The following is a 16,459-nucleotide window of genomic DNA, read 5'->3' as shown; positions in this document are numbered from 1 at the left end:
CGGTCATCGCCACGTCGGGAAGAGACCTGAGGTCTACTGATAGAGGGAGACACAGGAAGAGAAGAGAATTAGTTTGAGTTTAAAATGTTGATATGACATCTGATTACAAAGATGAATGAATGTGGAGATGGATATAGCTACTAATATAGAGAAAGGAATGTTTTTTAAACTGTAAAAAACTGCATGAATGTTTATGGCATTTATTATTTACACACCAGACTGGGTAGTTGATCGATGCAGAAGAATATGTTACAGAATAATGTTTTGTTATTGTTTTACTAGGTGTAAAAATGCATTAAAGAAACAGCAGCATAGCTTAGCTGTGAACGAAGTATTCAAAAGTGTCATTATCCCTTTAATTGAAACAATCTCTCTCTCTCTGTCTCTATCTCTCTCTCTCTCGCTCCATGAGAAATTAATTAATGCTCCTTGCATATTTTTAAAGTCACTATTACTTCACAAAGTGCCAAGAACGCTGCTTAATTTGAAGCTCAGAGGCCGGGGCTGTGGATGAAACAGCAGATGCTGAGCATAAAACAGGATCAACGTGATTTAAGAAGAGAAAATAAAATTAGCTTAAAAACTCAAAGGTTGGTTAAAACACTAATTATGATGCACAAACAGCAAATTAGGATAAAAATAACAACACTGAAGCCTTTTCTTACTACCTACAAGGAATGACATGAAAGAGGGGAGAAAGGATGTGTTAATCTCCTGTGTACATTTTATTATGCAGAGTTTAGTTGTATAAATTATGAGGCGATAAAGGTGTGTGTTACGTTTACATGCAGTAAGATAGGCCAAATAGGATTAATCATAGAAAATCAAAGGATTTCATGAAAAAATCTATGTATTTATTTATTTCCAGTTCATTTGTAAGAGGTGATTAATCCGTTTATAATTTATTAATAACACAGTAGCAGTGGATTAATCACAATTAATCATGAATAATCGAGATAAATCAATATTCCTAAATATGGCCAAACTTAATAGGAAACTTCCCTAATATCAGACTGAAGTTGAAGCCTCCACAAACATAAGCTGGTCATTGAGATGGAACAGTGTGTGTAAATAATAACAATGCAATGATAAGGGAATGGTCTGTGGAATTGTTGGGAATACAGTGTCCGTCATTCTGTAAAATTTCAATCCAGTTAACATTGTTAGCTAACGTCAAGGACAAAACCCCACCATACGAGGCAGTGTTTGATTTGGCATGTGCAGGAGTAATGTGTAAAAGGACCTAATAAAATTGAATCATTTCTGTCATACGTCATGTGACTTGTGCACCTGGCAACAGATGTCTATGTCTGAAATATCGCTTCCTGATCTCCTGGGCATTTCCTCTTTCTTTATTGGTCTGATTTTGCGATGAGCAGGTGGACAGACAGAAAGTGACACACAGACACGGGGTGTTTAAAGAAATCACAGAAAGGTCAGAGATAGAGGCAGAAATATCAATGTGTATATGCAGAAAATAACCTTTCTTTTGTGTGTGACATTAGATCGTTCTTTGATACAGAGAGCAGAGGGGAGGATTGGGGGGGCACTAGTTCTCACGGGAGGAAAAGGCGCTTATTTTCCAAAATGCCCCTTGCTTCATGCATTATTGAAATTTATGGCTGCTTTTTTTTGCAGTCAGGTCTATAGTTGGCTTTTCAGTCAGTTTGCAGGTTGATGTGTGTTTAAACCCAGGGAGTGCTGAGTCGTGGCAAAGCACACTTTTTCACTCATTTTTGCTTGCACTCATTCTCACGACCTTGGTGGATTTTAGTTTCCCAAGCACTTCCCATGCGAAAGCAATGTGCTTGCAGAATGTTAACTCATGTGTGAGTGACTGTTAACTAATAAGTACTCACACTCCTAACAATAAAGCAGGAAGCTAAAAGTGTGCAGACACCTCAAATCTGTGTGACCAATTATTGAAGCTGACTTGACTTGATGATGGATGAACCAACTATCAACCACCAGCAGCGAGAAAATACCATACACCCATAAAACCTTAGAAAATACACAGCTGTGAGTAGCATGGGATATAGTACAGATTTAGCTGTGGTTGATACCAGTTTGGAGATTAATGGTTGTAAAATGTCAAAAGTAATAAAAAACTCACATTTTTAACCATAGGCTCAGTAAAACAATGGCCTCAGCAATTATATTGTAAAGTAATTCAAATTATTTTAGATATAAATGATATTTGTTACTAATTGATATACAGAGGGAGAATTGTGTTCACAAAAGAACAGCAGCCATTTTGACCACGTGTTGGTTCACACAGAGCACTATGCTAATGGTCACTGTTGCTAACGGTCATTGTTTGCACACTTCCTGTAACAATTGTTTGGGTACTAGGTACTAGGTTTTGTCAGTTACAATCCCATTTAGAAAAAAATAAATGTAACTTACATCTGCAGCATCTTCTTTTTTCTGAAATCCAATTTTAAATCTTGAAGTTTTAAAACAGGACTGAACATGTTCAACTCCATGTTTTCTTGGTTTAGTTTCACACATGGGAAATTATTTTTTCTTGCAAAAAGAGGAAGCGAAAAACAAAATGTTTTACTTCCCCCTTTAGAATAGCCTTGATTAGATTTCCATCACGTTTGCCTTCAAGGCAGTTAAGATCCCCAGGCCACGGCAAAGAGAGAAAAACAGAAAATCACAACAGAGACAGCAGGTAACTTGTTTGTTTTGAGGGTTTCTAATGCCATTTTGTAACGCATTAAAATATACACATGCATAATTTATATGTGTCACAACTTCAAATGTAAATGTATTTGATGATGACCTGCTGCATTCAGAGGAGGCTCTTTTCGCTCATTTCTGCCCCGGGGGCAGCTGAGTAGGTTCATGTGATCAAATCTCCTATGAGGTGCTCCACTGACAGTGTTTCAGTCAGATTAAATGGCTCCTGTAGACATCTCAGTTAGAATGAAATTTTCTGATCTGCAAGATGATTTTTTTTACAACAGCAAAAAGGAGAATACGGGAAATAGCCACTTAGCAAAGGCTCACAACTTGACCTACAGTATATGCAATAGTCAGGGTATCCACTGCTGAAACCCACCATAACATGATGGATATGTGATTTTATTTTCAGTCGAAGTTTTTATTAATTTATTTATTTTAATCAAAATCAGAGAACATGGTATGGTTTGGTAATGATTCACTGTCACGTGGAAGGTTGGTAACTTATTTGTATGGAGTACATTATTTTTCCAACAGTACATAAACATGCAGGAAATGAACATACATACGTATAAAATCTTTTTATATATATTATATATAGACATATTCAGGCTATTATAGTTAATATATATGTATATATTCAGGCTCTTGCGGAGGCTGTAAAGGGGTGTGAACATAAACATATATACCTATGTTTTAATGTTTATGGCTGATAACATTTCATCAAACATCAGAGGCCAGTGGGAGTTCACGGCCCGTGTTTCCGTTCTGGTTCCATGATTTGTAGCTCTAATCACCAACTTTTGCACCGAGGTGATGTAGGTTGTGTTCCATCCTAATTAATTAAGCACAAAAACTAATTGGCTGTGATCTAAGACAGAACTAATTGGTAAGGAAGACTTTGGTCGGGTTGCAGCAGAACTGTAACATTAACTGTTTCCTTGGGCAGTGGCTATTAGTGAACTGACCTATTAGCTGTCGCTATTTGCCCTCAAACCAACCAATAATTAGAAGTGCTGACATACATTTCTTTGTTGCTGATGCTGAATATAACTGTGTAGCTTCTAAGACTATGGAAGAATAATAACCTTAAGAAATTTTATTTTTGCTTTTTATAGTTATCAATAGAACGTATTACATGCACTAAAGGCAAAGTGTCCTGCCTTAACAAACTAACAAAGGGAGAGGACAAATCATAGAGTGGCTTTTACAATCTTCAGGGGAATTGAAAACCTACAGTATAGGGCACAAAATGGCTGTGTTGACAAAAACCTAATGTGAAAACAATGCGTGACACATGCTTCAAAGTTTAGATCTGGTGACATTTAAGCCTAAAGTTGAGATATTAATGTCCTGTTTCCACTAAACAAGGATTTAGAGCCCATTGATAATTGCAATGATTTGGAAAAGAAATGTTATCCTCCAAAAATAATATGGTCACACGCAGGTCTCAGGGTTAGTGCTCTTGCCTGACAGAAAAATGTCACTGGTTTGTTCACTTGGTAACAAATGGTCTGTCTGTATGGAGTTTGCAGGTTCGCCCAATATTTGAGGAACTGAACACTAGGATAAAGTTAATGGGAGGCTTTAAATTGATCATTGGTATTAATATTGTACACATGTCTATATGTGACCCTCAATCCTACAAACAAGTATGTATACCTTTAAGCAGTAAATAATTTTAAGGGACAGCCATTTTTATCTTGAGTTCTCAGAATATGAAATATTAAATTTAAAGTATAGCATGGCATGAACATTAGAACTACAAAAATAGCTACTTAATTTCTAATGGGTGGGCCTCAATAAATGAAAATTTGAATCAAACTGGAAGCTAAAGTTTATATGACTGACTGGGGTAAGCGCAGCTTTTTAACTGTAAATGCAGCAAAGATTTACTGTAGCCACAGATTACCATGCAGAGGCAGCAGCGTCGTCTTGTGTCTCCACATTTATCATTGCTACTTTAGAGAAGTTTAAAAAGTTCTAGGGGTAAAAGCCCTGGAGAAGAGAAAGCACTATCTATTCTCTCTCCTGTAGCTTAGGTAAATGCTTTGGCGGTGCTGCCCTCAGAGGGGCTGTTACTGCACATTCAAGGTTGCCTCTATTAGTCAAGGCGATTTAAAAAATGAAGCAGCCCCTCCTGAGGTTTTTTTTTTTTTTTGCCCCCTATAGCCTTCATCTGCACTCTTGAGTTTCAGTTAACCCCGGGGGAACTTGACTCCCCTTTGATAGCCTCTGGCTAGTCTGCATAATACACTCCACTATACCTTGGCTGCCACATTTTTTCCTGGTCAAACTAATTAGATTTCACAGTCCCCACTTGGGAAAGATGTCAGTGGTAAGAATTGGAAATAATTTCTAGATGAGTATCTGCCGTTTTTCCGCTGTCAACTGGAGAAAAGGGCCCGAATGAATTGACTCTCTTCTCCTTCCCCTCTTCTTCATCTTCCTCCTCTTTTCCGCCCCATCACTTTTACTCTCAGAGATATGCTAACTCATCCTGCTTCCTCTTTTCTGCTCAGTCTCATTGATAACTACTGCAGCAAAATATACACAAAAGAGAGAGCCTTCTGCTTATGCTTGAAGTGTTAATGTGTTTAATTACTTTGAAGGCTGTGTGCGTACGTCTGCGCCGGTTAAAGCGGCGGCAGGAAAAACCTTCAATTAATGCCTTTTCTACACCGATGACAATGCTTCCAGTTAATCTTAAAAGGACAATGGAGGAGGCGAAGGGAGTGAGGAGAGGAGGTAAGACAACCTGCTGCTCTGTCCCATGCTACAAAGTAACACTCACAGCCCACACACAGAAGGAGAACTCTCTCTGACGAACAATTTACAGCAAGATGGCGGCAATCGTTTTACTCATGGAACACGTATTAGGGACAAGTACTGCTAATCCAGATTTCGCAGTGCATTATGGAATACATTAAGTGTCCTATATAGTGGATGACTGGACTCACTACGTATTTGGACACCACTCCAAAATGGCGTCCCTCCTGTATAGTGACTATGTAGGGTGTAGGGAGCGGTGTAGGGAGCGGTCTGGGACGCAGCCAGTGCCTTTTTGGGTCAGTTCCCATGACCAGCAGGCCTGTGGTGTGTAGAGACCGAAAACTCTATGTATTATTGTGGCAAAGGAACAGTCTTAGCCTGACATTATTAAGTGGGCCTTATTTTAATTAGGTGAAATAAAACTCTATCAACTCTGATTTTAGAAAAATCCTAAATATGTTATAGGGATCTTCTATTAAGTTTTTTTTTTTTTTCTAAATTTGGAGGAGATCTGATGAATATTCGTCAGGCTGTTTGATTCAGTTCCACAGTGGTGGACAGATTGTACCTAAAAGAACAGATAGTTTTCCATTTGACAGGATCATTAAAGCGGAGAGATGAGAGCAGACGGAGGAGGAGGAGGAAATGTTTGTTGATTAAATAGTCATCCTCCTCCGCCGTCCACTCTCATTACCCTGGACACTGGTGTGCGAAGAGAACCTGTTACTGTTTCCAGTATCATCACATTTGAAAGTGTGGATTTTTTTTGACAATGGTGAAAATGTTAATAGGAACAGAGAGTACGGGTACGCACTGACACAGCAGGATCACTGTGCACCGTAGGAGGAGGAGGCTGTAGTGATTCTGTGTGTGTTGTGTGTGTGTGTGTTGTGTGCGTGCGCACCATTACTCAGAACACAGAACTTGGGGTGGTGTGTGAACATGAATACAGATAGAGGTTTGCAGGGGTGTTTTTGCATCACTGCACCATTGAAATGCACAACACCTAAGCACACCGACACCCACACAGAGCAACATACTATATTGGACATTTAAAAGGCATACACTTTCTTTTGGCATCTTGGCAGGTGTCGAACATGTATATTTTTCAATGTAAAACATATTTTACATTGGTTACTTGTAATTTTTCTATTCTACATTGGACAGACTGACCCGCAGCACAGTATTGGTCAGTGTTCATGTAGTGGTCCTGGTCAATACCTCTATAATAACTATACTAGCAGGTTCATCACAAAGTGTTCTACACCTCAGTTTAAAGTACAAGCAATTGAGTAGCATGTAGACTTGCTAGCAGAACTGTCCTGATACCAAATGTTTCATTTTATGGTTAGATGTTTTTTACATGTGGGGTGATTTGGCTTGCTTTATGGGTTATACGATAGTACACCATATAAAGGAAATGTTTTAATATGTGACTCACTCCACCATGGCAGCTGCAACCAGGCTCTTACTTATAGGTGTTTATCTACCTCTTTACCCATTTTGTGTTGTTCATTACATGCTACTTCCCTCTAAACAGTATTATATTTTACAATGTGAAACACTTTATTTTAAAAGAATCAAAACTACTGACTGGGACCAGAAAGACAAAGATGATCACTCACTTCTATCAGGTGGTTTACACCACATGCTCTACCTGACACATCCTGTGATTTGGGTTAGAGGTGGTATCGGACCCAAACTTTCAAGTGGGCGTCCTGCCACTGTTTGATGATTTAATTATTAAAGTTGACAATAAAAATCAGAAAGTTTATGTAAATACCAGCTACTGTTCTGGCAACAAAACCATTATATTTATATTTTTTTCCCTAATTTTCTTGCCTTTCTCCTTCTCCCCTGACCCATCGTCTGACTCCGTCTGAAAACCTCGGCAGCTCTAATTAAACTTTGGGGCAGATTGGAACTTTGCCTTGTCAGTCTTTATTCATGCTTAAACAAGTTATTACTTTTTGAGAAATTAAATTAGCCGGCAATTAATTAATTGACACAGAGCTGAGAGAAAGAAGACCGGGGGGAGGGGGACAAAGGAGAAGACTACAGGGAGGAATGTGTAGAGGAGGGTGTATAGTACAGTGTAGTATGCAAAAGCAGGAGGAGTGGAGGTGAATGTATAACGGTTTTCCTAAATTGGCCCTTTCCCATCCTCACTCCAATTTTGCTTATTCTGACGTGATGGCCATGTGATCATGTGAAGTTATCTAGCAAAATTCCAGCAAAAAAAATGCAAAAAAAATGGTTCTGATCCTTTAGAAGGACATTCTGTAGATAATTATTTACCTAATAATTATTTATTATTGGACATGTTGTAGCTCTTGAATGAATGACCAGCTTTTTAGTGAAGCCAGTTTGAAAACACCATATAACGTTAATGCTGCCTCCTCACACGCTTTAGTGTCAATGAAAAGTTGTGAACGCCGGTGTCCTTGTTATTTGTGTATCTCAGTGTGATCTAACGCCACAGAGCCAGCGGTGATGACCTGAACTGTATGTGTATATGTCACGCACCAGCATCTGTGTGTGTCCTGCAGCTGAGGTCAAACCCCAGGTGGGAAATGCTCAGTGTGTACAATCAATCAGGAGCAAAATAAGTAAAAGTTGTTAGCATAAAGTGCACAGGAAAATAAAAAAAAAGAAAAGAAAATTATTTCTTTGGCTGAGAATTCCAGGCATAAGTCCAACAATGCGGTCAAAAACCCATGTTTTGTTTGTAGCATTTTGTATTTTGCAGACAGTGGCATAGAATGAACCAAAGCTGCAGCTATGGAAATGGCCTAAAGCTATATCAAGTGCAATAACACAGCATCTTCGCTTGACCATAAATATTAGACCACTGCACCCTACTGTAGTGCTTGTGTGTGTCTATATACTGTATGAGGGTGTGTGTGTGTGGATGTATGGGTGTGTGAAAGAAAGAGAGTGAGAGGGCTCATTAATGATGCAGAGAAACATGGTTGGTGTTTGCTTTGAATGCAGAAACTGACCTGAATACACAAACTGTGGCCGCCATCAGGGCTGGCACATCTGCATATGTTTAAGGGAAACTCACTCACTCACTTTCTCTCTCATTGATTTTTTTTTGTTTGTTTTGTTTTATTTAAGTTTTTATTTTTTCAATAAGCTAAACAAAACTAGGTCTAACACTATTAATTTGATGCATGAGGCAGAATGCCTCACCACTCATCTGTGATTGGTAATACATTTATTTATTTCTTTGTTCTATGAGATAAATTAGTGATGAATTCTCCAGCGACAACGCTATGTTTTCATCTCCAGACACATTTATGATCAGGGAAACAGACTCCTGCTGCCAGTTACTATATTTACTCACAGGAAAGATTGTTCTAGTGGCCTGAACAGAACAAGTACACGCTATATATTTTAGGCTGTGAACAACTCACAATAGCAGAACAAAGATATCATTTTTATTATGCTATATTATATCATATCTATCTATCTATCTATCTATCTATCTATCTATCTATTTATCTATCTATCTATCTATCAGCATTTAGCAGCATTTAGCAAACCATAAAAGCTAATGCTTATAGACACGTTTTCACCCAAAAATCTTCCTTATTTATCTTTATTACTTTATTATTATTTAAATGCAAATTAAAATTGTATTTTTATTAGTTTAATTTTATTAGTTCATTAAAAAAATGTTGAATAAAAAACATGGTAAACAGTAGGTACAGTATATATGTATATAAAGTATATATAAAGAAGTAAAGACATCAAAATAAAATAAAATAAATAGCCAAACAGTTTCTACGGTTCCAATACAAAACAAAAAAACATCAATGTCAACAGCAGTTTCTTTTTTTGTGGTAAGGACTTTAATCTGATATGGCTTTGACATCTGTACAGTAAATATGAGCCACACTGGCATCTAGTGGGAAACTTACTTTTACAGTAAAGATACTGTAAAACATTTTTCTGTGAGATCAGACTGAGGAGTGTGATACCCTGGAGCCAAATTTTATAAATGGCTTCCTTCTGTATAATTAAAGAAAAGTCTGTGCCTTGACCAGAGGAAATAATGAGCATCTTATCGTGGAATTCGCTCATCTGACTTTAACATATCCTCACATGTGGACTCATGGGTCCATGAAAGTCTTCACAAGGACACCTGGGACTCTATTATCATTTTTCTGAGCACTGTACTTTCTCCAAGCAGAGACCTGCGGGGCCATTACAGTCTCCAGCTGAACCCCTCTGGGATCATTATCTTCTCTAAGTGGACAAGTGAGTCCATTATTGCTCCTGCATTGACATGAGTAGGTCTATTATTTTCTATATGTGTACACCTCCGTCTAATTTTGTCTTTACCTGGACAGAGGCTCGTCCATTTTGTCTATACATAGTCCAAGTGTAGCAACTAAGTCAATTTTCTTCTCCTATATGTCGATGATCGTTACGTTGACCTCTAGAAGTTTATGTGTAAATGAGTTTAGGTGTGTTGATGTGAGAATGCAGAGGCAGCCCGTTTCTCATCTGTTCATCCATTATGGTCTCTGTTTACACTCAGTTGGGTTTGGGACAGAGAAAGGGGAGGACAAAAAGATGGAAGGTGGGATGTTAGAGAGTGCAAGAAAAGGATGGGATGGAGATGGATGAAGATCATCCGTCTCCATCCCATCTTGTCAAAAGCCCATAAGGCAGAAGCTAAAAGAAGAAGGAGGACCAGTAGCTCTGCAGGTATAGATTCTTCTCATTCCTCTTCTTTGTGTTTACTTCAACACTTTTTTTTTGCAACCAGGTCTTGCACCACTTGCTCGGTGCACATTGTCATGCAGATGGTAGTGCGTATGGTGCGCACGTGGAGTTTAGGTGGACGCAGTGGTAATAAATGGAACTGCATATAACTGCTACTACATGTAAGTTAAGTTCAGTTAGACTGATGACAGTCGGACAACATCTAAACATTGTATGTCACTTGTTTTAGGTTTTCTGTGGCTTTCGTTGCACCCAACCTTCCCATTGCACTTCATGATTTCACTCACTTTTAACTTGAATTACTTTGATTTTAAAATTGATAAGTTGTTCTGGTAGTGTTTCCAGGTCTATTCTGTGCACTATATATTTGAAATATATTTACTGTATGCCCTGTTCTGCTGGGTGTCATGTGACACAACTGTAATTGTTTGTTCCTTCCACTTTATTCTTTACCACCTAAACACCTGGCAGATGTGAAATAAAGGTAACCTATGTTTTGCACCCCATAGGCCATGAATATAATGTTGTTATACCATTTCTGAGTGGTTGCAGATGTTAGCAACAAAATGTGAATGCTAAGATCTGAAGTATCTGTTTAAAAAATGCCTTTGTGATTTGTTCTAGTCTGGTGGCTTAGTTGTGGTGAGCAGACTTGACCGCATTGGGTCCGCCTTAAAAAAATGTCAGTGTCAGGGGACATCCTGGTTAAATTAAGGTTAAAGAAATTATACAGTCACTTTTCTTTATGTGTTTATCTGAACAGTTTTTGTCCATTATTGTATCTTTGTGGACACTTATGCCGATTATTGTCTCTATCCGGACACCTCAGACTTTTATACTGTGCTCACATGTGCCCCTGGAGGACAATATGCTCCTCCACATGCACAACTGAGTCCATTATTGTTTTTACGATGATATCCAGGTTTGTTATCATCTACAGGTGGACACCTGAGTCCAATTTTGTCTCTGTGAGCGCAATGGAGAGCCCACTTTGGTCTGTTAATGGTGACCATTAGAGTTTATAGCCAATTTTAAAAATGGAGACTTAGAAAAAGTCTGACAAAGGCATAGAAAAATGTCATTTCTGAGGATTCAATTGGCAAATGAAAAATGCAGAGAGCACAGTAGCCACAATTTACTTAACTTAATATATATTTCCTCTGTGTTAGATTGTCTTTGCTTTTAGGCAGTTGGTGAGCAAGCCTATGAAAATGTTGATTTTACGTGTGGTCTATTTCACATTCTGTTGTTTAATCTACTTACTTCTTGACAGTTTTCCATTGAAACATTTTTTTTTATAAAACTACCAACTGTGTGGTGCATTTAGTCACGTGTTATGATGGGTCTGGGAAGAGTAATGGCCAAAACAACTGTGGCACAGAAAACTGATGTTCCTTCACAGTTCCTGCTGAGGCTCAGCTGGTGTGAATTCACCGTCAGACCAAACTCATACAGTTGTCAGTGTTACATTTCCATGCATCAAACAAAATATTTTTCAAGAGTGTCTGCTTACACCCCTTGCTTGAAGCTAAATCCTGTAGACACACCAAAACCCAAAATCTAAACTAGGTAACCTCCGACCCATGAATGGTCAATTACTCCCCCCCCCCCCCCCCCCCCCCCACTACTGTAAATAACATCAAACAAGAGGCAAATAGGAAGAAAAGCCCCAGGAAATCTGCAGATCAGTTCTGACAAAGGACTAAATTAGCAGTGGGGTGAAACGAATCCACACAGCAAAATAAACGCCAAGAAGTCTATTATTAATAGTCCAGAGGAAAAAAAAAGTCAGGCATACACACACGTACTAAAACCCCTGTGAAAACACACAGACACACACGTACTAAAACCCCTGTGAAATCAGTCTACTATGGAGGAAAAATTCAATTATCCTACAAAAGTGAATAAATTTGCAGCATCAGAGCCTGAGGCTGAAGCTCCTGCTGCCGTTATTCTGGATGCATCTGGGGATCATGTGGAAAGGAGGTGAGGTGGGTGAGGAGGGAGGTGAACCCTATTAATGGGACCTCACAATCTTCCCCTGTCACAATGTGAGTGTGTGTATGTGTGTGTGTCCTCCCGGAAACACTCTAAACTTGAAATGAATTTAAAGTTGTTTTTCCCACTTTAAAGTGTTCACATTAGAAAGTGTTTAAGGATGTTTGTAAGATAACAGTCAGCTCAGGGATAACCCTCAGGCTCCAACACTTCCTCAGGAGAGTCACATTTAACTCTTAGTGAACTTAAAATGTTGTACACACTCCTTGATGTACAGTGACATGAAGTTTACTAAAAAGATGTCATTGCAAATATCATTCCAACTTAATCACTTATTAGCATTGCATATATTTTATAGATCAGTTTTGTGGTGAGTTCATGGTGAAGAGAGATGTTAAACCTAGGACTGTCTTCACGCTGGATGCATTCACACCATTAGATGCATGACAACAACACACACACTGCACTAATGTACCATGGAGAATATGAGAAAGTAAATTGACCCTGGCCTTTTTACCATTTCTTGCAATTTAATATGAACATAAATTATTGTTTTCCTTTTTGCTTGTGACCCCATTTTGGCATTACACATATTTTATTTTCCCTGTCAATCAAAATTTGTGTTGAATAATATTTAGTTAAAAATATATTTGTATCAGTAATTTTATGACGTGTGTAAATGCTTGTTTGGCTCTATATGTGGCATCTGCAATGGACTGCTGAACTGTCCAGGATGTAACACAACCTTGGTTGGTTGACAGGTGGGATTGGCTGCACTGTCCCCTGACTCTGCCAATGGACAAGTAGAAGAAAATGGAGGGATGGACGTATGGTTTCTCAAACTATCTGCAGAATTTAAGGGGTATTTTTTTACATTTATGGTTACATTGTGTTTGGCCTTTTTGTATGTGAAACTGATGTTATCATTAGACACCAAATATGCTTTCAGTGTGAAACATACAAGAGCATAAGACATAAGAGGGAATATAATGCACTGTAAGCTCACTGTATGTGGACAGCACAGCACATTTACCTTCTGTTATTTTAAGTTTAAGGTTTAATTTCAAACAGATTTTTTGTTGGATTGGTATATGAATAAATATATCAATAAAATATAAATACATTTAGATATAAATATAGCTTAGTTTCACACACTATGCGAAAGCTATATGTTAAAAAATATTTTAAAAAAAGGATTAAACTATGTTTATAAAAATGTGAATAAAGCAAAAATAAATGAGGTAAGACAGACCGTAGACAAACAAACTTCTCATCATGGTCTTGTTTGTCAGTCATGTGCGAACATTGTCAGTCATCAGCTCACTGCTCTTGTTTGTCAGAGGCAGGTTTTTATGTTTTCTCCTCTGATCACTTCTGTTTCTTCTCCACTCCAAACCCATTCTCTGAGTGTTTTTTCAGTGTGACAACGCCTGTCAGCATCTTCCGCTCCGAGCCACTTCCTGTTTTGATCCGGCTCACAACCGTCTACCTGCGTCTGATTCGGTGCCTTCTCGCATTCTTAGTCACGCAGCTGAGTGACGCGGCAGACAGATTGATGCTGACACGTTTGACCAGCCGCGGAAAACAATGTGTGACAGGTGTGTGGAGAATCAAAATGACAAGTGGTGTGTTGTGTTCAGGTGTATCACTGCAGAGTGATCTCATGGGGATTTGTTCTTATCTATGCTGAAAAAATGTCAACAATGATTTCCATGTGCCTTTTTGAGCATTAAACAAAATAAAAAGCAAACAAAAAGTTTGCTTCAAATTAGTAAAAGGAATAGTTTGGATTTTATAGAATGTTTGTTTACGTCAACGTTTTCCTGTAATAGCTGCAGAAACTTCTAGGTGAATCTGAATCTAAAATTTGTAATTTGTTTGTGTTAGTACTTCTTGTTACTGCAAATTAATTATCACAAACAGTACATATATTCCATTATACCTGTATTTTTGTGCTAGAATAAATAAATATGTTTTGATGAACATCAGCTTATACCTTTGTTCACTTCACTTTGTTCACAGGTTTTTTCTGCATGTCTACCTTGCTGTATCTACTGTTTCACCCAAAGGCCTCGTCTCCGAACATGAGTATAAAGGGAACAAAACCCCGGAAAAAAAACAACAAACTAGAACATAGAGAGAGTAGATTTATGCTCTGGTCCTCATGGAAACACTTGAGCAAAATGAGGAAAGTAATAAAAATTTTACTCCGCTGCTTTTTAATGTTTACTCATAAATTTAAGCAACACCAGAGACTTGTGTCGTTATTTAACTGTGATATCTCAGTTTTCATAAAAACTGAAGAAAGATCCACAACTGGCCTTTAAACCTTAAAGAGAATAAAACAAGAAAGAAAATACTACTGTTTATAAAGTTTTCTTAGAGTAAAACAAAGTTAGCTTAGTTTTTTTTTCCTTCATAAAAGTAATGAAGTGTGACAATATATTTTTTAATCCTCTGCTTAGAAGAAGCATCAGTGGAGTCCATCAGAGTGAACAGAGGCAACATTGCTCTCTGGAGAAAAACTGTTTCAACATCTCGTCCTTCTGTGGAAAAAATGATTCAGTGCAACTACAGCTGGTTGGAAAAGGCTCTGCCCCACTGCGTATGCATAAAGTGAATATGATTTGGGCAGCAGGCGTGCTTCAGAAGAAAGACATCAAAAACAAAAAAAGAAAATCATGTTTAAATCTCTGGACAGATTCTAGAATTCAAAATACAAGAGACATTTTAGGTGTTTGGATTCCTGATAGTATCTTATAGTGTAAGTTAAACCAAACAAACCAGTGTTTGATTGTGTTGTCTGTGTGAATGAAGAGGTAGGTGAACACAACGTTGAAACGCATTGATTGTCTGTTTAATGTTACATTACAGTTCCACTGATGAAGACTAATCTAGAATGGACTTTTTAAACTTTAGATAATGTCTTATTAATCTGAAATTTAAAATGGGTAGAAGGCAGTAAAAAATATGACCGATGTTAGTACCATAACAACAACAAAACCTTATCTTCTTAATTTTTATTTTTAAAAAAATACAAAAATACACAGGATGCAATACTAAACTTATAAAAAAAGTATTAAATAAATAACTGCTAAAATACAACAAAAACATTTTCATGCTTTCTTAAAACTGCCTAGCATTGTTAAGTGTCTAGTGCAGCCTTGACACTTTAACATCTGATTTGGGAAAAAAAAAACAAAGATGATGTACCGACTTTTTTTCCAAGTTGCACTGAAACCCAGGAAAAAATGACTAGAAATGAGGAGTCATCTTTTTATCTAATTCTTATTTTGTATTCTCTGTTTGTTTCTTTCAAGTTGTTTACACCACTCCTTCTCCTTCTATCTATTTGCCTTTTTTTTTCTTACAGCGTCATTTCTACCTGCATCTCTGCCTATGGGCCCTGATGTCCCATCATGCTTTGTTCTTCCTATTCCTCAGCCAGCAGGGAGGATGAGCGACCACAGCTGCTGAGATCAAAGTTGACTTGCTCTATTCCAGGAAAGTACTACAAAAATCCACCCCCGTCCAACTGCGTCTAGGCCTACAGCTCATGTTTGCTGAGAATGTAGGCATAAAATAATCAAAATCTGTCAGTGTCAGTCGGTGTTGTCATCAGTTATTTATTTATTGCAACAAGAGGTAATAAAATTATACTTTTCCTGCCAAGCTTGAAGATAAGACAAGATGAACTTTTGAGAATCGAGAGAACTAAATAGACGGTGTTTCCTGGATGACAACAGCAGTTTGGTGGCAGCAGTGCAGGTTTTGAGGTAGTATCTATAGATGACTAGTCGTAGAATAGACAATGAAAATGAGCACTAACCTAAAGCAAGCACTTAAGGTTAGTCATGTCTTTAAAAAGGAATTTGGTGGGGTATGCATAAATATGTGTAATCAACTGGTTAATTTAAATTGTCTGGCTGGTCGTATTCTCATTATACGTGAAAGGAATTGTAAGAAAAAAAAAATCAAATGTCCCTGAAGCAAAGGAAAATAAAGGACAATTCAGTAAAGCCTGTATTTCTGCTCTCTAAAGTGTGGTATTTTGTTCACACTCATTCACTGTGTTTCTTTTTTTTCAGTGATGTTTTCTTTTTATTGTTTGTCCTTCAAGGTTTGAATTATGTTCGTGAAAAAACAAAACAAAACTCACAAATGAAGCTAATGTTAGGTTTATTCTAACATATGTGACGACAAAGTAACAACACAAAAGACGTCTTGTTGTCTTCCAACAGCTAACACAGTTCTTACTTTGTCT

The 16,459-nt window shown here is 37.7% G+C and overlaps 1 long non-coding RNA gene across 1 annotated transcript; it reads left to right on the top strand.

Moving 5' to 3' along the window:
- Positions 1–51: 51 nt before the first annotated feature.
- On the top strand, positions 52–16,202 carry LOC112488134 (uncharacterized). The gene is made up of 4 exons (XR_003051889.1): positions 52–2,677; positions 12,957–13,057; positions 13,615–13,793; positions 14,218–16,202. It is a non-coding gene; the product is annotated as an uncharacterized LOC112488134 (long non-coding RNA).
- The last annotated feature ends 257 nt before the right edge of the window (positions 16,203–16,459 follow it).

The sequence above is a fragment of the Cynoglossus semilaevis genome, chromosome 15, assembly GCF_000523025.1.
Source record: "Cynoglossus semilaevis isolate Cse_v1.0 chromosome 15, Cse_v1.0, whole genome shotgun sequence".
NCBI lineage: Eukaryota > Metazoa > Chordata > Actinopteri > Pleuronectiformes > Cynoglossidae > Cynoglossus > Cynoglossus semilaevis.
The sequence above is the reverse complement of the archived record's forward strand: the minus strand, read 5'-3'. Positions and strand labels throughout refer to the sequence as shown.